The sequence below is a fragment of the Oenanthe melanoleuca genome, unplaced genomic scaffold (assembly GCF_029582105.1).
Source record: "Oenanthe melanoleuca isolate GR-GAL-2019-014 unplaced genomic scaffold, OMel1.0 S012, whole genome shotgun sequence".
NCBI classification, from domain to species: domain Eukaryota; kingdom Metazoa; phylum Chordata; class Aves; order Passeriformes; family Muscicapidae; genus Oenanthe; species Oenanthe melanoleuca.
The window spans coordinates 112,455-137,533 of NW_026612661.1; the positions used below are offsets into that span (position 1 = coordinate 112,455).

Here is a 25,079-nt window from a genome sequence, read left to right on the forward strand (position 1 = left end):
GGACCGGGCAGTCCCAGAAGGCAGAGCCCGGGAGGAGCCGGGATGAAGCGGGGCGGGCCCGGGGCTGGGGCCGAGGTGATTTAACGCCTGGAAACCACCCGGCCGCCGTTTGCTGACGCCAAGCGGGGTGAGAGGAGGAGCTGCTTGTTCGGGCTCCCAGGTGAGCTGTGGGGTTCGGCTTCTGCCCCTCTCCCCCGCTCTAGCCCTCCTTCCTTCACTGCGTATTCCTCTTCTTTCCCCCCTTGTGCCTCCCAAAACCTCCCCTCCTCTCCCCCCTGCCCCTCCTTCCTTCTCCCTGAACTCCTTTACTTTTTCCCCTTTCTCTCCCCATCTCAAGGGATACAGCCCAGGATATCTCAGGGCCCAGATGATTTCTGTTCCTTCTGCTTGTTTCACTTGCAGGTGTTTCCCAGTCCAGCTCGCTGAGCCTCCAGCTCTGACTGTGGCAAGTTCTTCATTCCAGCTCTGGCTCTGAGATGCTGCACTTGATGGCTGCTCCAGTTCCTTCCAGCTCTGGGTAAATAACTGGTGTCTCTTGTGTAATCTGTGTCCTTGTTCTGTCCTTTGTGTCCATCTGTGTTACCTTTGTCACATCTGCATGCTTTATCAGCATCCTTCCAAGCCATGGTAGCCAGACTCTACTCGTGTACTTTCCTGCATTGTGCTTATTCCAGCACATTTACCTTTTTGCTTTCTGAGACGGAAAGAAGTACACAAGATCTTCTCATCCATCTTCCTTCTCAGCTTTGGTAGTGCCTGCTTTTCACGTGCCATTCTCTTGGCCTTCTGTAGGGAGTGTGTTAGACCCTCCTTATGTGCCCTCACTAGTTCCATAGGTTCTATCTTGGGCTTGAGACTTAATCCTCCAGAGAGTTATCTCCAGTCCTCATCCATGGTGTACGTACCTACCTTGGCTTATACTGTATGTAGCTGTCTTGGTTTATGTTGCATGTACCTTTACTGTGTGCATCTCTACTGTATGGGCCTTTATTGTGCCCCTTAGGTCGGAGCTGCCCTGCCCTGGCACCCGCTTGGGTAGAATAGTTACAGAACTTTATTGTTCCTCTCTTTTCTGTGGGGTTTTGGGTAGGAAATGTGTGGGGATAACCTCTACCTGACCAGCTCCTGCTGTCTCTCAGGTCCCTGAGGTGGATTCCCATCTCTGCAGTCACCAATTATGCCGATTTCCCTGGAATCTCCCGTTGGGTGTTGAAGAGCAGCAGCCGGGGGATGTGTTGAAGCATCCTCTTCATGCAGCATTCCAAGTGAGGGTTGCAGTCAGCCTGTCAGCTGCAGAGTGTGACAGGGGGAGCGTGTGTCTGTCTGGGAGAGTCTGTGTCTGTCTGGAGAGTCTGTGTCTGTGTCTGTCTGCTTATGTCTGCCTGTGCCACTGTGTGTGCTGACTGCTTCTAACCTTGTGCATATGGTTTTTACCTTTTACCTTTCTCAACTCATTTTTAAATTTAGAATAAAAAGTCCCCAGCCAGGAGTTTGGGTTTTTTTCCCCCCAGCTGGATTTTTTTCCTTGGTCCCAGCCAACAAGATGACGTTCATCCCCAGAGGTTGGGCATGGACAGTCCCAGTACCAGGGTTTTGTCAGCAGGATGGTTTTTGGGGCATGGACAGTCCCAGTACCACGGTTTACTGAACACGATGGTTTTTGAGGCATGGACAGTCCCAGTACCAGGGTTTTGTCAGCAGGATGGGTTTTGAGGCATGGACAGTCCCAGTACCAGGGTTTTGTCCGCAGGGATGCCCGTGGCTCCCGGGCCAGGGGCTGCTCTGAACAGGCTCCTGGAGATGCTTCAGCCTGGATACAGGCCTCTGACAGCCCAAAAGGAGCCCAGGGAGCAGCTGGCGTGTCCTGGTGATGGTGGCGCGGGCTGCGTGCAGAGGGGCTCAGACAGCAATTCCTGGTTCCAGCCTCCCAGAGCTCCCAGGCAGCTGCCAGGTATGTCCTGTCCACCCCAATTGCCTTCCCTTCCCTTCCTGCCTGAGGCCTCGTTCAGCAGCAGCAGCACTAAAGCCAAGGCAGTCTTCCCTCACAGCTATTAAATGCCAACCGACAGCCTGCAGAGATGCCTTCAAATCAAAGGTTCAGGTGGGATGAAGTTTTGTTTGGACGAAGGTGGGAGTTTCCAGGGAGCCAGCTGGAAGTGCAGAAGGGATGGAAAGCTTTCCCAGGTGGGTCCCACTGGAGGTGTGCTGAAGGCAGGGATGTGCGCCCTTTGCTGAGGGAAAAGAACTTGCAGAGGCTCTGAAAGGAGCTGAGCTGCTGCAGGGAGAGATGTCCTCCCGTGGGCACGGGGAGCTGCCTTGGCACGGGACGGGAGCACCCCCGGCCCTGCCTTCTCCTGCTTGAAAATATCACCTGGAGCCCCGGCTCAGGGGGGCTAAATCAGCTGGACTCCAGGCAGCTCTGTCAGCTGCCCCCCCAGGGACATGGGTGGGGCTGGGGGGTGAGGGCTTTAAATAGCCAATTCTTTGGAACAGATGCCTGTCCCTGTCCCGATGCTGCTGAGCTTCCTTGGACGCTCTGCCCGTTCCTGGCACAGCTGGCATTCAAGGGGCAGCTCTGCATGGAAATATCCACCCTCCATGAGGCACTGTGAGGGTATGGCAGCAGGAACTGAGCAGGGAATTGGGGGCTGTGGGATAATTCACGGGAACTAGCAAAGCTGACAGCGAGCCCTGAGTCTGGGCCCTGCACAGAGAACAATCTTTGTGCTGCCCTGTCACCTTTTTCTTCTGGTTATTTTTTCTTTTTTTTTTTTTTTTTTTTTTTTCCTTCCAGGTGCTGGACTTGCCTCTGTGGATGTGCGCTGAGCTCTCACTGCAGGGGACTGTCAGTTCTGACTGGCTGTGAGTTTGTGTTCTTCTCACTGGCGAATCAGAAATGATCATTAATTAGACCACAGAAATCTTTTCTGAAACCTTTCCCCTTTCCTGATAAGTCTTCTCTTTCTGCCTTTAACTCTACAGCTGTTCCCTGATGTCATTTCCCCTGCCTCACTTCTGTGCAGCTCCTAGCTGGGGAAAACTGGGATAACTTAGAGGGGACAGAGGTGAAACTTTTAGCTGGATTTTTCTAAAATTTTCTAATGATACTGAAATTATTTCCAATTGCCCCAGTGAGAAGAACACCAACTTGCAGGCATCAAAAGCTCCAAACTCGTTTAATTGAGGTAGGTCCAAGGAAAAACCCAGCCATGCCAGGCTGAGGCTGGAACCCGCTCATAATTCATTGTTGGTGTCTGCTGCAGTCTAGGAATAGCTCTCTCATTTTTCACTTGCTTGATCTGCTTTTATATCCCTGATTCAAATGGAGTTAGGCAAACTTCATGTTTGCTATTAGGCTATGAAGAAGCCTATTGTAACCAGCATATGCTTTTCTTAGATGGAAATGTGCATGCAAATACAAAGAGCTTGAATACGGAGATTTTTTTTTCCCCCCTGAGGTTCAAGTATTTGATCATTTTAATAGCATTCCATTTTCCTGTTGCACTCATTTTTAGAGTGCATCATTTGTATTAGCTCTGAGTAGCATAATTCCTTCCAAATTCCTATGGCGGGCACTATAACCATAAGTATACAATTAGCTACAGCTGGATGTAGCAGAGGTGAACACTAAATAGTTTTGTTGGCAGGAGGCTCAGTGTCTTTTAACCCAGACAGCTTCTTTACAGATGCCTGGTTTGTTACTCTGCTTTAGGGAATATGGGGAACTTCAGATACAAAGAAGAGAATTTAAAAGTTATAATTGTACAAGTTTATTATGCAAAAAGGTGCTGAAGGTGCTGTGGATTTGTTTTGGATTGTTATTTGTGGGTTTTTTGTTTGTTTTCTTTTGGGTTTCTTTGTGGTTGTTTTTGGTGTTTGTTTATTTTTTTTTTTTTTTTTCTAGGGTTTTTTTTTTTTCCTTCCCTTCCCTTCCCTTCCCCTAGCTTGAAGAAACTGGAAGAAGGAATTTGGATGTATAAAAACAAGCTGAGAAGAGCGTCAGTGTGTTCACTGGCAGCACGGACTGGGATGAGGGCTGAGCAGGACCCAAGCTGCAGCACTTCAACCATTCAGCTTTCACCTCCTGTTTTATCACGGCCTTTATGAGACAGATGTGAATCGATGAGTCCCAGGCCGAGCCGTGCCCGTGCCCTGTTCTGTCGGAGCTGGTGCTTTCCTGACAGGTTCAGCAGCCACACTCTGTAATAAATAGTCCTGGGTCTGCTGCTGTTCCTCTTCCAGCTTTATATTCAATTTTCCACCCCTTCTCTCCTCTCTGTCCGCTGTGTCTTTTGTGTTCCTTTCTTGGCCTGTGTGCTCCACATCCCATTCCCTTTCACTGCTTCTCTCTCTCTTGTTCTTCTTTTTCTTTTTTGAAATGAATACTCAATATTTATGTAATATCTCTTACTCAATCCCTCTCCCTGTTCTGTCCTACTTTTTGCCTCTCTCTCTGTCTCGCTTGCTGCCTGCATCTTTATTTCTCCTTTCTTCCTCTCCTTGTCCCTCAGTCCTGCACCGTGACTGTGTTTCTTTGTCCCTGTCACTGTCCCTTTGCCTGTACCTGTGTGCACCTGCTGCCCAGTGCTCCTCCCTGACCGTCCCCTCTCTTGGTGAGCCTCTGTCCTGCTGGCCGTGCCTCTCTGTCTCCGTCCCTGTGCTGCTCCTTGGCCGCGTTTGCCCGCCCCGGCACGTGCCGCGGTCGATTCCTCTGCGGGTTCTTGTTTCCCTCTTTGTATCCCTCAGTCCTTGCTGCGTGTTTGGCACCGTGTTTCGTTCTGCGTCCTTCTGCGTGCCTCGCTCGTGTTCCTGTTTTATTCTGTGTGGCTCTGTGGAGCTCCCCGTGCCGGTGGTTCCCACGGGTGTGTCCCATTTGCTGTCCCTGTTCTTTTTTAATCCCTCTCTGTGTGCGGCCCATTCACCATCCCAGGTGTTTTTTGGGTTTTTTTCCATTTCATCCTGCGCCTTGATCTTAGTTTTCTTGCTGTGTCCTCTCTGCTGGCGCTTCCTCTTCTGCCCCTTGTTGCCTGTGTCTGCGGGGCTGAGAAGGAACTTCAGCCCTTCTGGGGGCTGTCCCCCACTTCCTTGCGTGAGCAGAGTCCCTTTTTGGGGGGGATGGACCGTGGGAAGGGTTCGAATAAAGTGCCGTGCTCCTGCCCGAGGCAGTTGTAGTTGTTCTGTGCCTTCTTTGGAGGGTGAGGAAAAAAGGCTGAGGGGGACAGGGGGTGGAGACTCGGGGGCTCCCGTGTCCTTTGGGGCACCCCAAGGTCCCGAGGAGAGGGAGCCACGCTGCGGTGAAGGAGCAGGGGAGTGGGGAATGGGGGGGCGGTGCCGGGTGCCGTCCCCCAGAGGGACCCAAGAGTGCCAGAACATTCACAGGGAGGGCTGGGTGTAGAAGGCAGGAAAATATAAATATAAAAAATACCTAACTACAGCTTAAATAAATGTTTTATTTGGTTAGAGAAGGGTTTTTTAATAGATAATCTAAATATAAAATAAAAATAATAGAAAAATAAAAATATATTTATATAAATATAAAATATATACAAATAGAAGTAACAACTTTATATTACACTATATATTTGCATTATTTATATAGTGTATGAATATAAGTTATATATATGAGATTAGAAATACGCAAATAATATAGTTTAAAATAAATGTTTTTTTTTTTTTTTGTTTTATTTGGTAAAGGCAGGTTTTTTTATAATTAATATAAGCAAAATAAATACACAAATGTACAATAAGTTTATAAAGACATAAAAGTAGAAGTATTTGTGCATACATGAATGTATGGAAGTAAATACATAAATATATAGATCAATATAAATGTAGGATATAAATAATATATACTTCTGGTATAATATATTTATAATATAGATACATTGATTGCAGACATAAAAATGAAAAATATAAATAGAAACATTTAAATATAGTTTAAAATAAAGGGGTTTTTTGTTTGTATTTGGGTAAAGGTGGGGCTTTTAAATAAAATTAGAAACATGCACATATATAATATATAAAGATATATGCATAAAATAGAAACGAATTTTAACAGTATAAATATGTGTACAATAAATAATAAAAATAATATTGTGTATATGTTATAATGCAACCTTAATTGAAAATATAAAATGTGTAGAGATTGTAAATCTGAATATAAATTAAATATTAATAGATTTTTATTTAACGGGGTTTTTCTATTATTTGCTTAGAGACAGGGATGCTTTTAGTTTTGGTCGGGGTGTTTTGGGGGCATTCTTTTAGGAGGATTTTTTGAAGGGATGGGACTCGTTGCTTTTTGCCTTCGCTTCTCTCTCTGTCCCCAAAGCGCCGCAGCCCCGGGCTGAGCTCGGCGCAGTGCTGCCGCCTTGTGGGCACAGCGCGGTACTGCAGCCGCCGCCGCTCCGGCGCCCTGGCAGCGCTGCCGTCCTGTGGGCACAGCGCGGTGCTGCGCGCGTGCCCTTCCGATGATGGGAGCGAGCGCGTGCCGGGACGCTGCCCTGTAGGACTGCCGCCACGCGGCGGATGCCGCTTGCGGCAGGAGCCCGGCCGAGGCAAGCATCCCCGCCCGTGCCTGCCGCCGCTCGAGCGTCGGCCGGAGCTCTTTTCGGCGTCGTTGCCGGATTCAGGCAGGCGACTTAGAAATTGAGATGGTGAGGGGCGTTACTGGTACCACAACAAAGATGGCAACCGGGCCGGAAGTGGCCTCTGCCAGTACTAAAGACGGCAGCAGGAAAAGCGGAAGTGACGTCTTGCCACTCTCAAGATGGCGGTTTGGCCGGCACTCGTTTGACCTTCTCTATATGGCGGCAGAAAGGGCGGGAAAATCAAGGACCCCAGGCTGTTTTGTGGGCTGCCTGCCCGCGACGCCGACACCGTTCCCGGCGGCGCGATTTTCTGCGGCGTTTCCGAGAGTGCGGGCACGGGCTGTGGGCTCAGCGGCGCCGCGGGCGCGCGGGAAACGGGCAGGCGCAGACAGGCGGCGCTGCGGGCAGACGCCTTTCTCTGCCGGGGTCCTGTACTGCCGGGGGCGGCACCGAAGGCGGTCCCGGGGGCGGTACCAAGGGCGGTACCAAGGGCGGCAGCGGCGGCGGCAGCGACGGCGGTACCGGGGGCGGTACCGGGCGGGCATCCAGGTGCGGGGCCGTGAGGTGATCCAGGGGCGGGGCCGGGCCCGGCACAGGTGCGCGGGGTCTCGGTGCGGCTGCGCGGGGCGTGGCCGAGGTGATTGAACTCCAGGTAATTGGCTCGGCCCCCATTTGCTCAGGCTGAACTCGTTTCGGTCAGTGGCCTGCGTTGGAGCTCGGCGCACAGGGACAGGTTGGATTTCTGCTTTCCTTCCTCTCAAACCCTCTCCCCCTCCTCCTCGTGTTCCCCTTCTTTTTCTGCCTTTCCCGCCTTTCTCTCTCCTCCTCAAACCGACTCTTTCCCTCCCCTTTCGGCCTCTCCTCCTGTTTCTCTCTCTACCTTTCCTCCCTCCTCCCCGTGTTCCTTTTCTTTTCTTTCTCCGCCCAACCTGTCCCCCCCATTCTCCCTCTCCTGTCCCTACCCCGCTCCCCTCTCCTGTTCCCCTCCTGGGTCCCCCGTCCCTCTCCGCCCCCGGCCTTTCCCTCCCCGTCCCGCTTCCCTCCGCAGCCCGAGCCCTCCCTGCTCCTCCCATCCCTGTGTCTCTCCTCTCCGTCCCTTCTCCCCTGGCTGTTTCCCGCTGTTCCCTCCCTATAGGTGTGTATATACCTATACACACCCTACCCTACCCTACCCTGTTCTATTCCTTTCTCCTCCTGCTCCTGCTTCTACCCTTCCTTCCCCCAACCCTGTGCCCCCCGTTCCCTCTCCCTGCTCCCATTCCCCTCATTCAATCCTCCCCTCCTTCCTCCACCCTCCCATTCCCTTCCCTTCCCACCACACCTGTCCCTGTTCCCTCTCCCTGCTCCCGTTTCCCCCCCCCCCCCCCCCCCCCAATTCCGCCTCCCCTCCTTCCTCCGCTCTCCCATTCCCCCCCCCCAGCGCCCCTTCCCCTGTCCCCGCTGCCCCGCACACCCCGGCGCCCCCCGCCCTCGGTCCTTGGTCACCCACCCCGACCGCCCCGTCTGCCCCCCATTCCCATCCTCCGTGCCCGCTTTTCCTCTTTCCCCCGCCCCGCGGGGGTCGGGGCGCCACATAATAAAGGCCGGAGAGCCGGAGCGGCTGGACCCGGCCGGGCGCGGGGGCCGCCGTGCCAGCCCTGGAGCCCCAAATCCCGGCGCTCCCGGTGCCCCCGTCCCGCGGAGGCCCCGTAGCCCTGAGCGCGGAGCAGCGCCCGGCTCCCCGTTCCCGTGCGCGCACAGCCCCGGGGCTGCTGCCCGCGCACCCCTGCGGAACGAGCGGGGCTGGGGCGCGGGAGGAGCCGCTCGGCGGGGCCGGGCACGGTTCCGCTCGGGCTGTTTCTCATTCACCTGCCAGATGGGATGCTCCCCCTCTCCCTTGCTTTGCAACTCCAAGAAGCTCTGCAATGGCAAAACCTCTTTTATTGAAACTCGGCTGCGGCTTTTCCCCTTTGCTTCCAGGTCACAGGATATACTGGGATTGAGAGGGTTCCTAAAATCCGACTCTCGAGGACACGGTCCGTGGGAGAATTGAACTCACAACCTTGGCACTACCTGGACTGTGCTCCGACTGACTGAGCCCTCTGCATCACAGGTATGAAACTCCCAAGGATGGGAATCATTGGCTGCACAAGAGCAAGCTGCACAGAGGTCTCAGTGCTTCCCACTCACTGCCAGCAATGCTCCTTGTTGTTTCTGTGTGTCCCAGCTGCGGGGAACGGGGGGCAGGAGGAGGCCAGGAGTCCCCGAAAGGCATCCAGCACCTCTTGTCCATGGGCCCTCGGGGCAGGGGCTGTGCCTGCAGCGTCCTGCCCGTGCCGAGCGCACGGCCCGGGATGGGCGCTGGGTGCCCGGCCGGCGCTGGCACGGACACGGCTCAAGGGCTGCCCATGGCTCCCGGGCCAGGGGCTGCTCTGAGCAGGCTCCTGGAGATGCTTCAGCCTGGATACAGGCCACTGACAGCCCAAAAGCAGCCCAGGGAGCAGCTGGCGTGTCCTGGTGATGGTGGCACGGGCTGCGTGCAGAGGGGCTCAGACAGCAATTCCTGGTTCCAGCCTCCCAGAGCTCCCAGGCAGCTGCCAGGTATGTCCTGTCCACCCCAATTGCCTTCCCTTCCCTTCCTGCCTGAGGCCTCCTCGTTCAGCAGCAGCAGCACTGAAGCCAAGGCAGTCTTCCCTCACAGCTATTAAATGCCAACCGACAGCCTGCAGAGATGCCTTCAAATCAAAGGTTCAGGTGGGATGAAGTTTTGTTTGGACGAAGGCGGGAGTTTCCAGGGAGCCAGCTGGAAGTGCAGAAGGGATGGAAAGCTTTCCCAGGTGGGTCCCACTGGAGGTGTGCTGGAGGCAGGGATGTGCACCCTTTGCTGAGGGAAAAGAACTTGCTGAGGCTCTGAAAGGAGCTGAGCTGCTGCAGGGAGAGATGTCCTCCCGTGGGCACGGGGAGCTGCCTTGGCACGGGACGGGAGCGCCCCCGGCCCTGCCTTCTCCTGCTTGAAAATATCACCTGGAGCCCCGGCTCAGGGGGGCTAAATCAGCTGGACTCCAGGCAGCTCTGTCAGCTGCCCCCCAGGGACATGGGTGGGGCTGGGGGATGAGGGCTTTAAATAGCCAATTCTTTGGAACAGATGCCTGTCCCTGTCCCGATGCTGCTGAGCTTCCTTGCACGCTCTGCCCGTTCCTGGCACAGCTGGCGTTCAAGGGGCAGCTCTGCACGGGAATATCCACCCTCCGTGAGGCACCGTGAGGGTATGGCAGCAGGAACTGAGCAGGGAATTGGGGGCTGTGGGATAATTCACGGGAACTAGCAAAGCTGACAGTGAGCCCCGAGTCTGGGCCCTGCACAGAGAACAATCTTTGTGCTGCCCTGTCAGCTCAACCCCCGGGCTGGGAAGTTTTGGGAGTCAAATGTATGGAATTGTACAAATCACAGCAACTGGGCTGTGATCACCCAGAGGGACAATCCAAGTCCCAGATGATTCCTCCACAATCCAATCTGGGGATTTTAAAGCCCTCATGGTGGCCCTGTGCCTGCCAGGAGCTCTGACTGTGCTTTTCCTTTCCTACCAGCTCCTGAGCAGTGTCAGGGCCACCATGAGGGCTTTGAAATCCAGACAGACCCCAAATCCCACACAGTGACTAATACGAATGAAGAACTGCACTGTTCTCATCAGAAGCTCAAAACTCTTGTTTGTGAATTTTATGACAGCAATGTAATGGAATCCCACGAGCCTCATTAATGCTTTTCGTTTCATTCTTACGTATTTTTAATCCCTCATTTGGCAGCTGGTGAAACTTATCCTGGAATTCAGAAGCAGGGCTGGCTCTGACCTTCACCTCTGGTCCCACTTTGTGCAAACACCACTTGTGCCAGGGTGAACAGATGGCGTGGCCCGTGCCCACTGCCTGGGATTCACCCAACCAAAACCAAGAGCAAATGCTGGTAGGGCTTTAAGAACTGGAAATAACTTGGAAACAAAATAATTCACCTTTTTCTTCTGGTTCTTTTTTTTTTCTTCCAGGTGCTGGACTTGCCTCTGTGGATGTGTGCTGAGCTCTCACTACAGGGGACTGTGAGGCCTGACTGGCTGTGAGTTTGTGTTCTTCTCACTGGGAATCAGAAATGATCATTAATTAGACCACCGAAATCTTTTCTGAAACCTTTCCCCTTTCCTGATAAGTCTTGTCTTTCTGCCTTTAACTCTACAGCTGTTCCCTGACGTGATTTCCCCTGCCTCACTTCTGTGCAGCTCCTAGCTGGGGAAAACTGGGATAACTTAGAGGGGACAGAGGTGAAACTTTTAGCTGGATTTTTCTAAAATTTTCTAATGATACTGAAATTATTTCCAATTGCCCCAGTGAGAAGAACACCAACTTGCAGGCATCAAAAGCTCCAAACTCGTTTAATTGAGGCAGGTCCAAGGAAAAACCCAGCCATGCCAGGCTGAGGCTGGAGCCTGCTCATAATTCATTGTTGGTGTCTGCTGCAGTCTAGGAATAGCTGTCTCATTTGTCACTTGCTTGATCTGCTTTTATATCCCTGATTCAAATGGAGTTAGGCAAACTTCATGTTTGCTATTAGGCTATGAAGAAGCCTATTGTAACCAGCATATGCTTTTCTTAGATGGAAATGTGCATGCAAAATACAAAGAGCTTTGATACTGAGCTTTTTTTTTTCCCCTCCTGAGGTTCAAGTATTTGATCATTTTAATAGCATTCCATTTTCCTGTTGTACCCATTTTTAGAGTGCATCTTTTGTATTAGCTCTGAGTACCATAATTCCTTCCAAATTCCTGTGGCACTATTACCATAACTACACAATTAGCTACAGCTGGATGTAGCAGAGGTGAACACTAAATAGTTTTGTGGGCAGAAGGCCCAGTGTCTTTTAACCCAGACACCTTCTTTACTGACGCCTGGTTTGTTACTCTGCTTTAGGGAGTATGGGGAACTTCAGATACAAAGAAGAGAATTTAAAAGTTATAATTGTACAAGTTTGTTATGCAAAAAGGTGCTGAAGGTGCTGTGGATTTGTTTTGGATTGGTATTTGTGGGTTTTTTGTTTGTTTTCTTTTGGGTTTCTTTGTGGTTGTTTTTGGTGGTGTTTCTTTTTTTTTTTTTTTCCTTCCCTTCCCTTCCCCTAGCTTGAAGAAACTGGAAGAAGGAATTTGGATGTATAAAAACAAGCCGAGAAGAGCATCAGTGTGTTCACTGGCAGCACGGGCTGGGATGAGGGCTGAGCAGGACCCAAGCTGCAGCACTTCAACCATTCAGCTTTCACCTCCTGTTTTATCACGGCCTTTATGAGACAGATGTGAATCGATGAGTCCCAGGCCGAGCCGTGCCCGTGCCCTGTTCTGTCGGTGCCCTACTCCCGGGAGTTCAAGCACAAGTACGACTACTTCCGCAAGAAGCTGAAGAAACCTGTGAGTAGAGCCTGCAGGACACGGCTGCTCCTCCCTCCCTGTGCTCTCCTGTTTTCTTTGATACATTTCTCGTCGTTTTCATCAAATATTTACCACAGAAGTCTGCAGCACTGTTTTGGAGCTGGCCCAGTTCCCCTCATGTTCCCAACACGTGCACTGAGAGAGCACTGGGGAATGAAAACATGGGGAGCTGAACACGAGGTGTCTGACCTGTCACTGAGCTGTTAGCAGCCAGGAATTTGCCCTAAGGCTTATTTCTTGAGACTAACAAGGATGATCTAATCTTCTTTGGCACAGGCTGACATACCCAACAGATTTGAGATGAAATTACACAGCAATAACATTTTTGAGGAGTCCTACAGAAGAATCATGTCTGTGAAGAGACCTGATGTATTAAAAGCCAGGCTGTGGATTGAATTTGAGTGAGAAAAAGGACTTGACTATGGAGGTGTGGCCCGAGAATGTTTTTTTCTCTTGTCCAAGGAGATGTTTAACCCTTACTATGGTTTCTTTGAATACTCAGCAACGTAAGTTGTATTTCTATTCTCAAGGGCTCTATACATGACATTTTGCATAAGAGGGAAGGTTGCTTAGGCAGAAGTCGCACCCCTTTCCAGGGTGCCCTGGGGAGCCCCAGTGCCCTGCTCCTCCTGCTCTTCAGAGAGCCTCTGGAATGGTCCTTGAGAAGCCAGGAAACATTTCCATAGCTCAGGCAATATCCAGGGCAGCAGAGCTGCAGCTTTTGAGGGCAGTGTCACAGCAAAGCTGCTTTCCTCTGCCCAGACTCTGCCCAGAGTGGCAGTGCTGCTGTAGGGTGAGCTCAGAATGCAGCTGCTCGTCCCCACTGCAGTGGCCTCCAGAGCTTCAGGCTGGGGCTGCCCAGCTGTAAAGGCAGAGAGGGCATTCTTGCTGCCAGGGCTTGGGTTTGCTGCTGTGCCCACCCTTCAGCTCCCGTGGCTGCGTGGGGGACATGCTGGAAAGGCCTTGGAGGGAGATGCCCCTAGGCACAAGCTATGTGTGAACATGTCTGAGTGTCTGCTTATTTAAAGGCTTGCTTCTTGAGCTGGTTTTTTTTTTCTTTCCCCAGAAAAGAGACAACTACACACTTCAGATGAATCCTAATTCAGGTCTCTGTAACGAAGATCACCTGTTGTACTTCACCTTCATTGGCCGGGGTGGCCGGCCTGGCTGTGTACCACGGGAAGCTGCTGGACGGTGAGTGCTGCTGCCAGGGGCTGGGGAGGGGCTGCAGTGCCTGAGAGCCCATTCTGGGACAGGCTGGGGCTGCCAGGGGCTGGGGAGGGGCTGCAGTGCCTGAGAGCCCATTCTGGGACAGGCTGGGGCTGCCAGGGGCTGTTTGAATGGGATTCATTCAGTCACAGTGCCTTTCTTTCTCTGCTCAAGGGAAAGCTCCAGAACCAGCAGGAGCATTGTCCCTAGAGGAAAAGCATGGAATTTTTATCAGTATTTCCATGCAAGCCTGCAGCCAAACTAGGGGGGTCAACTGCAGCATATTTTCATATGTAAAATTATAGCTGAATGATTTAATGACAAATTCTGCTGCATTTTGAAATCTCACACCTGGCAGACATCACTGAGCTGATTTTCCTGAGCCTTGGTGCAGCAGAGGAAGCAAAGGAGTCCTGAGCAGAGGAAGGTCACTAGCCTGATTTTCAGGCAACTCCTTGGAGAGGGAAGTAGTGATTTTAAATGGGATAGAGTACCCTGGGCTTAATTCCCCAGCTTTTGTCTCTCTCTGCCATTAATGTTAGGGTGGTCAGTGGAGTATGGCAGTTAGTGGATAATTGTTGAAACTGAAAAATTGGACTTTCTGTGCCATAATAAAATAAAGCTGAGCTGCTCTGATGCCGTTGCAGCTGCAGGACTGTTACAGTCAGGAGGTAACAGGAAATGCCAGGGGTGGTGCCCTCAAGCATTCCACCTTTCTGGAATGTGCAGGGGCAGGGCAGGTAATCTGTCCTCTCTCTCCCAGGCTTCTTCATCAGACCTTTCTACAAGATGATGCTGGGGAAGCCCATAACCCTGAAGGACATGGAGTCAGTGGTAAGGGCCCATTGAACCTGTGCCAGTGCTCACAGGCCCCTGGCTTTCCACAGCTCTGCACTAATTGCCCATTTTCAAACTGCCTAACTGTGATCTGCCCTAGGACAGTGAATACTACAACTCTCTGAAGTGGATCCTGGAAAATGACCCCACCGAGCTGGATTTTGCATAGATGAGGAAAACTTTGGGCAGGTACGTAAAGGTTACTTGCATCTTAGGACTGGTGGTTGCCAACAAGTAGCTCAGTGCTGACAGTCTGGTGGTGGTGAAAGCAGCTGGGAGCTCAGCTGGCCGTGTTCCCAGCTGGGAGCGGGGCTGCCAGCTCCTGTCAGGGAGCTGTGGCACCTCTGGGACAAGCTGGAGATGCAGCTGAGTGAAATACTTGCAGTGAGGAGGGATGAAGGTGTCCCACAGTCCAGCTGGGACATGCTCAGGGACTCTGGTTCCTGAAGCTGAAGGTGCTGTCAGGGGAGAGCAGCAGAAGGACACCAGGTCCTCTCTGTAGTGCCTGTCACAGCTGGTGCGCCAGGGGGAAGCTGCCAGGTTGAAAAGGGTCACAGCCTATGGGGCTCTTTCTCCATTACAAATGAAAGTGTTGTAGACATTAAATTAAATTAGTTTGCTTAGAGGTTTTTATGACCTTTTTTTTTGCATTTTCCCTTTGTTTACTTCTGAGCCCTAGATCCTGGCTCCAGATAGAACTGGAGCTGGGGACTGTAGGGCCTTTTATAAAAACTGACTTCAGCATTTCAAACCATGCATTCAGTGTCCTGTCAAAAATATTCTGATCCACTTTCCAGTGCTGCCTTTTTCCTGAAGCACCATAAGGTTATGGATTTCATGGAGAACTAGGAGCCACAGAATAGAGAGGTTTTGTAACACACTGGTTGGCTTTGGGCAGTTCCAGTATGTGATTTATCTTCTTGTATTACAGATAATAGCTATTATAATTTTGTGTATATAAAGTACCTATTTTGTGGTTCTATTTTATATAAATATATAATTTCATTATTATAAATAATAATTGTAATAAAATGATCAGTAAATAGCCAGCCCCTCTCTGCCAGTTTTCCCTTCTGTCAGCGGAGGTTTGTTCAAAAGTGTAAATCAATTTGCTCATGATTGCCTGATCCTGCTTGTGAAACACTGCTCAGGGAGAGTGGGTTCTGGGAGAAAGATGTCCTCAAATAACAGCCTTTGGTCTTTTGAAATGCAGACATATCAAGTGGACCTGAAGCCCAACGGGTCCGAAATCATGGTAACAAATGAAAACAAGCGGGAATACATTGAGTAAGTACCGTGATGGAATGTGCCTGGGGGGAAGAAAGAGCAGCTGGGTTAGAATTGACCCTGCTGCAATCCCTGGAGCTTGTACTGCACAAGAGCATCCGGGATCATTGGGGGAAAACCTTACTGTTAACATTGGTTATATCCCGTCAGGTACAAGAACAAGGAGTAAATTAAATGACGTGCTTTGATCTCCTGAAATTCCCCCCATGGAAACGTCCTTCTCCAACACCTGGCTCAAGCCGAGATGAGCCAGAAGGTGCTCTCCAGCCTGGCCCTCATCCCAGTGTCCTCCTCTGCCAGTCACAGACCAGAGCCAGGAGTCCAGTGCCAGCAATCCTACCAAAACTGGCCAGATCTGAAATTAGGTTTCATTTTCAGATTTCTCAGTTCTTCTACCTACCAGGATGTAAAATGCTGAATTCATTAATACCTGCTGGCATTTTAAATCAGGGCCTTTTCCAAAGTGAAAGATGTTACAATTGCTACATTCGTGTAAACTGGGAATTCATTTCCAGTGCCTGGACCTGGAGCAATTCCATGCCTGGAATTGACTTTTGATGCCTGCACCTGTGAGGTGTTTGTGGTGCGGGTGGCTGGTGCTGAAAGCAAGGTGTCCCTTTGATGCTGCAGTTTATTTCTTTCTTTATAGGCGAGGTGCTGTGTCCTGACAGCTCTCCTCAGAGCTTGCAGACTTTGCTGGGAATTTTTAATTGCTCATTGCTCTGGAAGAATAAAATGTCTGCTCACGTAGGTACCTACAGGAGTGAAAAAATTCCCACTGTAATTTGGTCAAAGTCACTGGGCTTTTTGGTTTGTCTCTTCAAAATTCCATCAGTCACCAGCCAATAAATTGGAGTAGCTGGTGGAAGCTGCTTAGTTACCTGAACTTGCTGAAGTTGTAAATGACAAACTTGAAAGCATTTGGGGTTGCTGAAACCTTTGAGCCCTTGGCTGAGACCTGCTAATGAGTTTGTTTTTCTGGTGGGGTTTTGTTTCTTTCTGCAGCTTGGTCGTCCAGTGGCGATTTGTCAACAGAGTGCAGAAAGAAATGAATGCCTTTCTGGAGGCGAGGCTCTTTAGCTCCTTTCTTTCCCAAAACCAGGGATTGTTTTTAACACAGATTTCTTACCCACTGGTGTCTGTGTAAAGGGAGTGGGGAGCTTGGCAGGGAATGCAAATAGAATACATGATGTTTTGTGATTTGACAGTTTTATCTTGTGTAAGAATATATCATCTTTCCCTTATGGGAATAAGGTCGTTCTCGTTCAAGTTTAATTATTTGAGCTTGAAGTAATTTGGTCATTGATTTTTTTAATTAGGATTTATGTGGATGAGAGTTTTAACTTTGCTCTTCTTTTTAGGGATTTACAGAACTGCTTCCTATCGACCTGATTAAAATTTTTGATGAAAATGAGCGGAGGTGAGTCAATTTGGTGCCCCAAGCTGGCAGCTCTCTGACAGATGTGCCACGTTCTGGGCTTTTCAGTCATCTGTCTCTCTCCCTGGGGGAACGTGCGGACACGGCTGGAAATCAGATGTTTCTTCCTAATTAATAAATCTGTTCATGACATGAGAAGAGCTGCACTCAGGAGGGTGGTGGGGGGGTGTGCCTCTGAAAGCCTGGAAGCAGCCTAGTGGATCAGTGCCACCCTCTGCCAGTCCTATCTGAGCCAAAGACGTGGAAGTTGTGTCACACTGTGGCAGTGTGCAGCCCTTCTGCAGCAGCTGGGATACTCTGGGGGTGCTCGGACTCTCCCCTGGGTGTGCATAAGTGCCTGAAGGTCAGAGCCCTGAGGGGCAGTGGCACCTTGTACCCTGTGAGGTCAGGGACACATCCCACCCTTCTGCTTGCCTGCAGTTACTGATGTGTGGCCTTGGTGACGTGGATGTCAGCGGCTGGAGACAACACACCATCTACAAAAATGGTTACTGCCCAAATCACCCTGTTATCCGCTGGTTCTGGAAGGTAAGACTGGGCACCAGCCCTCGCTGGTCCTGTAGGTGAAAGTCCCTGCCCTTTTTTGCAATCATTTTTCTGTATGAGAACTGCTCAGGGTGGGTGGTTGTGCTGGGGCCGGAGCTGTTCCCTCCTGGCTCAGGTGAGGGCAGGTGCAGCTCCTGCTCAGATGGAGCAGAGGCAGCTCGCAGTGCCCTGAGGCTGCTGGCACAGAGGGGCTCCTGCAGTGCTGAGGGTGTCTCTGCCCCCAGGCTGTGCTGCTGATGGACGCTGAGAAGTGGATCCGGCTGCTGCAGTTTGTGACCGGGACGTCCCGCGTGCCCATGAACGGGGCGGGACAGGGGCGGGACCGGGCAGTCCCAGAAGGCAGAGCCCGGGAGGAGCCGGGATGAAGCGGGGCGGGCCCGGGGCTGGGGCCGAGGTGATTTAACGCCTGGAAACCACCCGGCCGCCGTTTGCTGACGCCAAGCGGGGTGAGAGGAGGAGCTGCTTGTTCGGGCTCCCAGGTGAGCTGTGGGGTTCGGCTTCTGCCCCTCTCCCCCGCTCTAGCCCTCCTTCCTTCACTGCGTATTCCTCTTCTTTCCCCCCTTGTGCCTCCCAAAACCTCCCCTCCTCTCCCCCCTGCCCCTCCTTCCTTCTCCCTGAACTCCTTTACTTTTTCCCCTTTCTCTCCCCATCTCAAGGGATACAGCCCAGGATATCTCAGGGCCCAGATGATTTCTGTTCCTTCTGCTTGTTTCACTTGCAGGTGTTTCCCAGTCCAGCTCGCTGAGCCTCCAGCTCTGACTGTGGCAAGTTCTTCATTCCAGCTCTGGCTCTGAGATGCTGCACTTGATGGCTGCTCCAGTTCCTTCCAGCTCTGGGTAAATAACTGGTGTCTCTTGTGTAATCTGTGTCCTTGTTCTGTCCTTTGTGTCCATCTGTGTTACCTTTGTCACATCTGCATGCTTTATCAGCATCCTTCCAAGCCATGGTAGCCAGACTCTACTCGTGTACTTTCCTGCATTGTGCTTATTCCAGCACATTTACCTTTTTGCTTTCTGAGACGGAAAGAAGTACACAAGGTCTTCTCATCCATCTTCCTTCTCAGCTTTGGTAGTGCCTGCTTTTCACGTGCCATTCTCTTGGCCTTCTGTAGGGAGTGTGTTAGACCCTCCTTATGTGCCCTCACTAGTTCCATAGGTTCTATCTTGGGCTTGAGACTTAATCCTCCAGAGAGTTATCTCCAGTCCTCATCCATGGTGTACGTACCTACCTTGGCTTATACTGTATGTAGCTGTCTTGGTTTATGTTGCATGTACCTTTACTGTGTGCATCTCTACTGTATGGGCCTTTATTGTGCCCCTTAGGTCGGAGCTGCCCTGCCCTGGCACCCGCTTGGGTAGAATAGTTACAGAACTTTATTGTTCCTCTCTTTTCTGTGGGGTTTTGGGTAGGAAATGTGTGGGGATAACCTCTACCTGACCAGCTCCTGCTGTCTCTCAGGTCCCTGAGGTGGATTCCCATCTCTGCAGTCACCAATTATGCCGATTTCCCTGGAATCTCCCGTTGGGTGTTGAAGAGCAGCAGCCGGGGGATGTGTTGAAGCATCCTCTTCATGCAGCATTCCAAGTGAGGGTTGCAGTCAGCCTGTCAGCTGCAGAGTGTGACAGGGGGAGCGTGTGTCTGTCTGGGAGAGTCTGTGTCTGTCTGGAGAGTCTGTGTCTGTGTCTGTCTGCTTATGTCTGCCTGTGCCACTGTGTGTGCTGACTGCTTCTAACCTTGTGCATATGGTTTTTACCTTTTACCTTTCTCAACTCATTTTTAAATTTAGAATAAAAAGTCCCCAGCCAGGAGTTTGGGTTTTTTTCCCCCCCAGCTGGATTTTTTTCCTTGGTCCCAGCCAACAAGATGACGTTCATCCCCAGAGGTTGGGCATGGACAGTCCCAGTACCAGGGTTTTGTCAGCAGGATGGTTTTTGGGGCATGGACAGTCCCAGTACCACGGTTTACTGAACACGATGGTTTTTGAGGCATGGACAGTCCCAGTACCAGGGTTTTGTCAGCAGGATGGGTTTTGAGGCATGGACAGTCCCAGTACCAGGGTTTTGTCCGCAGGGATGCCCGTGGCTCCCGGGCCAGGGGCTGCTCTGAACAGGCTCCTGGAGATGCTTCAGCCTGGATACAGGCCACTGACAGCCCAAGGAGCAGCTGGCGTGTCCTGGTGATGGTGGCGCGGGCTGCGTGCAGAGGGGCTCAGACAGCAATTCCTGGTTCCAGCCTCCCAGAGCTCCCAGGCAGCTGCCAGGTATGTCCTGTCCACCCCAATTGCCTTCCCTTCCCTTCCTGCCTGAGGCCTCGTTCAGCAGCAGCAGCAGCACTAAAGCCAAGGCAGTCTTCCCTCACAGCTATTAAATGCCAACCGACAGCCTGCAGAGATGCCTTCAAATCAAAGGTTCAGGTGGGATGAAGTTTTGTTTGGACGAAGGTGGGAGTTTCCAGGGAGCCAGCTGGAAGTGCAGAAGGGATGGAAAGCTTTCCCAGGTGGGTCCCACTGGAGGTGTGCTGAAGGCAGGGATGTGCGCCCTTTGCTGAGGGAAAAGAACTTGCAGAGGCTCTGAAAGGAGCTGAGCTGCTGCAGGGAGAGATGTCCTCCCGTGGGCACGGGGAGCTGCCTTGGCACGGGACGGGAGCACCCCGGCCCTGCCTTCTCCTGCTTGAAAATATCACCTGGAGCCCCGGCTCAGGGGGGCTAAATCAGCTGGACTCCAGGCAGCTCTGTCAGCTGCCCCCCAGGGACATGGGTGGGGCTGGGGGGTGAGGGCTTTAAATAGCCAATTCTTTGGAACAGATGCCTGTCCCTGTCCCGATGCTGCTGAGCTTCCTTGGACGCTCTGCCCGTTCCTGGCACAGCTGGCATTCAAGGGGCAGCTCTGCATGGAAATATCCACCCTCCATGAGGCACTGTGAGGGTATGGCAGCAGGAACTGAGCAGGGAATTGGGGGCTGTGGGATAATTCACGGGAACTAGCAAAGCTGACAGCGAGCCCTGAGTCTGGGCCCTGCACAGAGAACAATCTTTGTGCTGCCCTGTCACCTTTTTCTTCTGGTTATTTTTTCTTTTTTTTTTTTTTTTTTTTTTTCCTTCCAGGTGCTGGACTTGCCTCTGTGGATGTGCGCTGAGCTCTCACTGCAGGGGACTGTCAGTTCTGACTGGCTGTGAGTTTGTGTTCTTCTCACTGGCGAATCAGAAATGATCATTAATTAGACCACAGAAATCTTTTCTGAAACCTTTCCCCTTTCCTGATAAGTCTTCTCTTTCTGCCTTTAACTCTACAGCTGTTCCCTGATGTCATTTCCCCTGCCTCACTTCTGTGCAGCTCCTAGCTGGGGAAAACTGGGATAACTTAGAGGGGACAGAGGTGAAACTTTTAGCTGGATTTTTCTAAAATTTTCTAATGATACTGAAATTATTTCCAATTGCCCCAGTGAGAAGAACACCAACTTGCAGGCATCAAAAGCTCCAAACTCGTTTAATTGAGGTAGGTCCAAGGAAAAACCCAGCCATGCCAGGCTGAGGCTGGAACCCGCTCATAATTCATTGTTGGTGTCTGCTGCAGTCTAGGAATAGCTCTCTCATTTTTTCACTTGCTTGATCTGCTTTTATATCCCTGATTCAAATGGAGTTAGGCAAACTTCATGTTTGCTATTAGGCTATGAAGAAGCCTATTGTAACCAGCATATGCTTTTCTTAGATGGAAATGTGCATGCAAATACAAAGAGCTTGAATACGGAGATTTTTTTTTCCCCCCTGAGGTTCAAGTATTTGATCATTTTAATAGCATTCCATTTTCCTGTTGCACTCATTTTTAGAGTGCATCATTTGTATTAGCTCTGAGTAGCATAATTCCTTCCAAATTCCTATGGCGGGCACTATAACCATAAGTATACAATTAGCTACAGCTGGATGTAGCAGAGGTGAACACTAAATAGTTTTGTTGGCAGGAGGCTCAGTGTCTTTTAACCCAGACAGCTTCTTTACAGATGCCTGGTTTGTTACTCTGCTTTAGGGAATATGGGGAACTTCAGATACAAAGAAGAGAATTTAAAAGTTATAATTGTACAAGTTTATTATGCAAAAAGGTGCTGAAGGTGCTGTGGATTTGTTTTGGATTGTTATTTGTGGGTTTTTTGTTTGTTTTCTTTTGGGTTTCTTTGTGGTTGTTTTTGGTGTTTTGTTTTTTTTTTTTTTTTTTCCTAGGGTTTTTTTTTTTCCTTCCCTTCCCTTCCCCTAGCTTGAAGAAACTGGAAGAAGGAATTTGGATGTATAAAAACAAGCTGAGAAGAGCGTCAGTGTGTTCACTGGCAGCACGGACTGGGATGAGGGCTGAGCAGGACCCAAGCTGCAGCACTTCAACCATTCAGCTTTCACCTCCTGTTTTATCACGGCCTTTATGAGACAGATGTGAATCGATGAGTCCCAGGCCGAGCCGTGCCCGTGCCCTGTTCTGTCGGAGCTGGTGCTTTCCTGACAGGTTCAGCAGCCACACTCTGTAATAAATAGTCCTGGGTCTGCTGCTGTTCCTCTTCCAGCTTTATATTCAATTTTCCACCCTTCTCTCCTCTCTGTCCGCTGTGTCTTTTGTGTTCCTTTCTTGGCCTGTGTGCTCCACATCCCATTCCCTTTCACTGCTTCTCTCTCTCTTGTTCTTCTTTTTCTTTTTTGAAATGAATACTCAATATTTATGTAATATCTCTTACTCAATCCCTCTCCCTGTTCTGTCCTACTTTTTGCCTCTCTCTCTGTCTCGCTTGCTGCCTGCATCTTTATTTCTCCTTTCTTCCTCTCCTTGTCCCTCAGTCCTGCACCGTGACTGTGTTTCTTTGTCCCTGTCACTGTCCCTTTGCCTGTACCTGTGTGCACCTGCTGCCCAGTGCTCCTCCCTGACCGTCCCCTCTCTTGGTGAGCCTCTGTCCTGCTGGCCGTGCCTCTCTGTCTCCGTCCCTGTGCTGCTCCTTGGCCGCGTTTGCCCGCCCCGGCACGTGCCGCGTCGATTCCTCTGCGGGTTCTTGTTTCCCTCTTTGTATCCCTCAGTCCTTGCTGCGTGTTTGGCACCGTGTTTCGTTCTGCGTCCTTCTGCGTGCCTCGCTCGTGTTCCTGTTTTATTCTGTGTGGCTCTGTGGAGCTCCCCGTGCCGGTGGTTCCCACGGGTGTGTCCCATTTGCTGTCCCTGTTCTTTTTTAATCCCTCTCTGTGTGCGGCCCATTCACCATCCCAGGTGTTTTTTGGGTTTTTTTCCATTTCATCCTGGGCCTTGATCTTAGTTTTCTTGCTGTGTCCTCTCTGCTGGCGCTTCCTCTTCTGCCCCTTGTTGCCTGTGTCTGCGGGGCTGAGAAGGAACTTCAGCCCTTCTGGGGGCTGTCCCCCACTTCCTTGCGTGAGCAGAGTCCCTTTTTGGGGGGATGGACCGTGGGAAGGGTTCGAATAAAGTGCCGTGCTCCTGCCCGAGGCAGTTGTAGTTGTTCTGTGCCTTCTTTGGAGGGTGAGGAAAAAAGGCTGAGGGGGACAGGGGGTGGAGACTCGGGGGCTCCCGTGTCCTTTGGGGCACCCCAAGGTCCCGAGGAGAGGGAGCCACGCTGCGGTGAAGGAGCAGGGGAGTGGGGAATGGGGGGGCGGTGCCGGGTGCCGTCCCCCAGAGGGACCCAAGAGTGCCAGAACATTCACAGGGAGGGCTGGGTGTAGAAGGCAGGAAAATATAAATATAAAAAATACCTAACTACAGCTTAAATAAATGTTTTATTTGGTTAGAGAAGGGTTTTTTAATAGATAATCTAAATATAAAATAAAAATAATAGAAAAATAAAATATATTTATATAAATATAAAATATATACAAATAGAAGTAACAACTTTATATTACACTATATATTTGCATTATTTATATAGTGTATGAATATAAGTTATATATATGAGATTAGAAATACGCAAATAATATAGTTTAAAATAAATGTTTTTTTTTTTTTTGTTTTATTTGGTAAAGGCAGGTTTTTTTATAATTAATATAAGCAAAATAAATACACAAATGTACAATAAGTTTATAAAGACATAAAAGTAGAAGTATTTGTGCATACATGAATGTATGGAAGTAAATACATAAATATATAGATCAATATAAATGTAGGATATAAATAATATATACTTCTGGTATAATATATTTATAATATAGATACATTGATTGCAGACATAAAAATGAAAAATATAAATAGAAACATTTAAATATAGTTTAAAATAAAGGGGTTTTTTGTTTGTATTTGGGTAAAGGTGGGGCTTTTAAATAAAATTAGAAACATGCACATATATAATATATAAAGATATATGCATAAAATAGAAACGAATTTTAACAGTATAAATATGTGTACAATAAATAATAAAAATAATATTGTGTATATGTTATAATGCAACCTTAATTGAAAATATAAAATGTGTAGAGATTGTAAATCTGAATATAAATTAAATATTAATAGATTTTTATTTAACGGGGTTTTTCTATTATTTGCTTAGAGACAGGGATGCTTTTAGTTTTGGTCGGGGTGTTTTGGGGGCATTCTTTTAGGAGGATTTTTTGAAGGGATGGGACTCGTTGCTTTTTGCCTTCGCTTCTCTCTCTGTCCCCAAAGCGCCGCAGCCCCGGGCTGAGCTCGGCGCAGTGCTGCCGCCTTGTGGGCACAGCGCGGTACTGCAGCCGCCGCCGCTCCGGCGCCCTGGCAGCGCTGCCGTCCTGTGGGCACAGCGCGGTGCTGCGCGCGTGCCCTTCCGATGATGGGAGCGAGCGCGTGCCGGGACGCTGCCCTGTAGGACTGCCGCCACGCGGCGGATGCCGCTTGCGGCAGGAGCCCGGCCGAGGCAAGCATCCCCGCCCGTGCCTGCCGCCGCTCGAGCGTCGGCCGGAGCTCTTTTCGGCGTCGTTGCCGGATTCAGGCAGGCGACTTAGAAATTGAGATGGTGAGGGGCGTTACTGGTACCACAACAAAGATGGCAACCGGGCCGGAAGTGGCCTCTGCCAGTACTAAAGACGGCAGCAGGAAAAGCGGAAGTGACGTCTTGCCACTCTCAAGATGGCGGTTTGGCCGGCACTCGTTTGACCTTCTCTATATGGCGGCAGAAAGGGCGGGAAAATCAAGGACCCCAGGCTGTTTTGTGGGCTGCCTGCCCGCGACGCCGACACCGTTCCCGGCGGCGCGATTTTCTGCGGCGTTTCCGAGAGTGCGGGCACGGGCTGTGGGCTCAGCGGCGCCGCGGGCGCGCGGGAAACGGGCAGGCGCAGACAGGCGGCTGCGGGCAGACGCCTTTCTCTGCCGGGGTCCTGTACTGCCGGGGGCGGCACCGAAGGCGGTCCCGGGGGCGGTACCAAGGGCGGTACCAAGGGCGGCAGCGGCGGCGGCAGCGACGGCGGTACCGGGGGCGGTACCGGGCGGGCATCCAGGTGCGGGGCCGTGAGGTGATCCAGGGGCGGGGCCGGGCCCGGCACAGGTGCGCGGGGTCTCGGTGCGGCTGCGCGGGGCGTGGCCGAGGTGATTGAACTCCAGGTAATTGGCTCGGCCCCCATTTGCTCAGGCTGAACTCGTTTCGGTCAGTGGCCGCGTTGGAGCTCGGCGCACAGGGACAGGTTGGATTTCTGCTTTCCTTCCTCTCAAACCCTCTCCCCCTCCTCCTCGTGTTCCCCTTCTTTTTCTGCCTTTCCCGCCTTTCTCTCTCCTCCTCAAACCGACTCTTTCCC

General features: G+C 50.8%; 1 long non-coding RNA gene across 2 annotated transcripts; it reads left to right on the forward strand.

Moving 5' to 3' along the window:
- Positions 1-11,946: 11,946 nt before the first annotated feature.
- On the forward strand, positions 11,947-14,237 carry LOC130266306 (uncharacterized). Of its 2 annotated transcripts, none has more exons than XR_008842815.1 (5): positions 11,947-12,012; positions 12,310-12,539; positions 13,100-13,227; positions 14,006-14,076; positions 14,180-14,237. It is a non-coding gene; the product is annotated as an uncharacterized LOC130266306 (long non-coding RNA). The 2 variants fall into 2 exon arrangements; XR_008842816.1 differs by having other exon boundaries at positions 14,185-14,235.
- Positions 14,238-25,079: the final 10,842 nt, after the last annotated feature.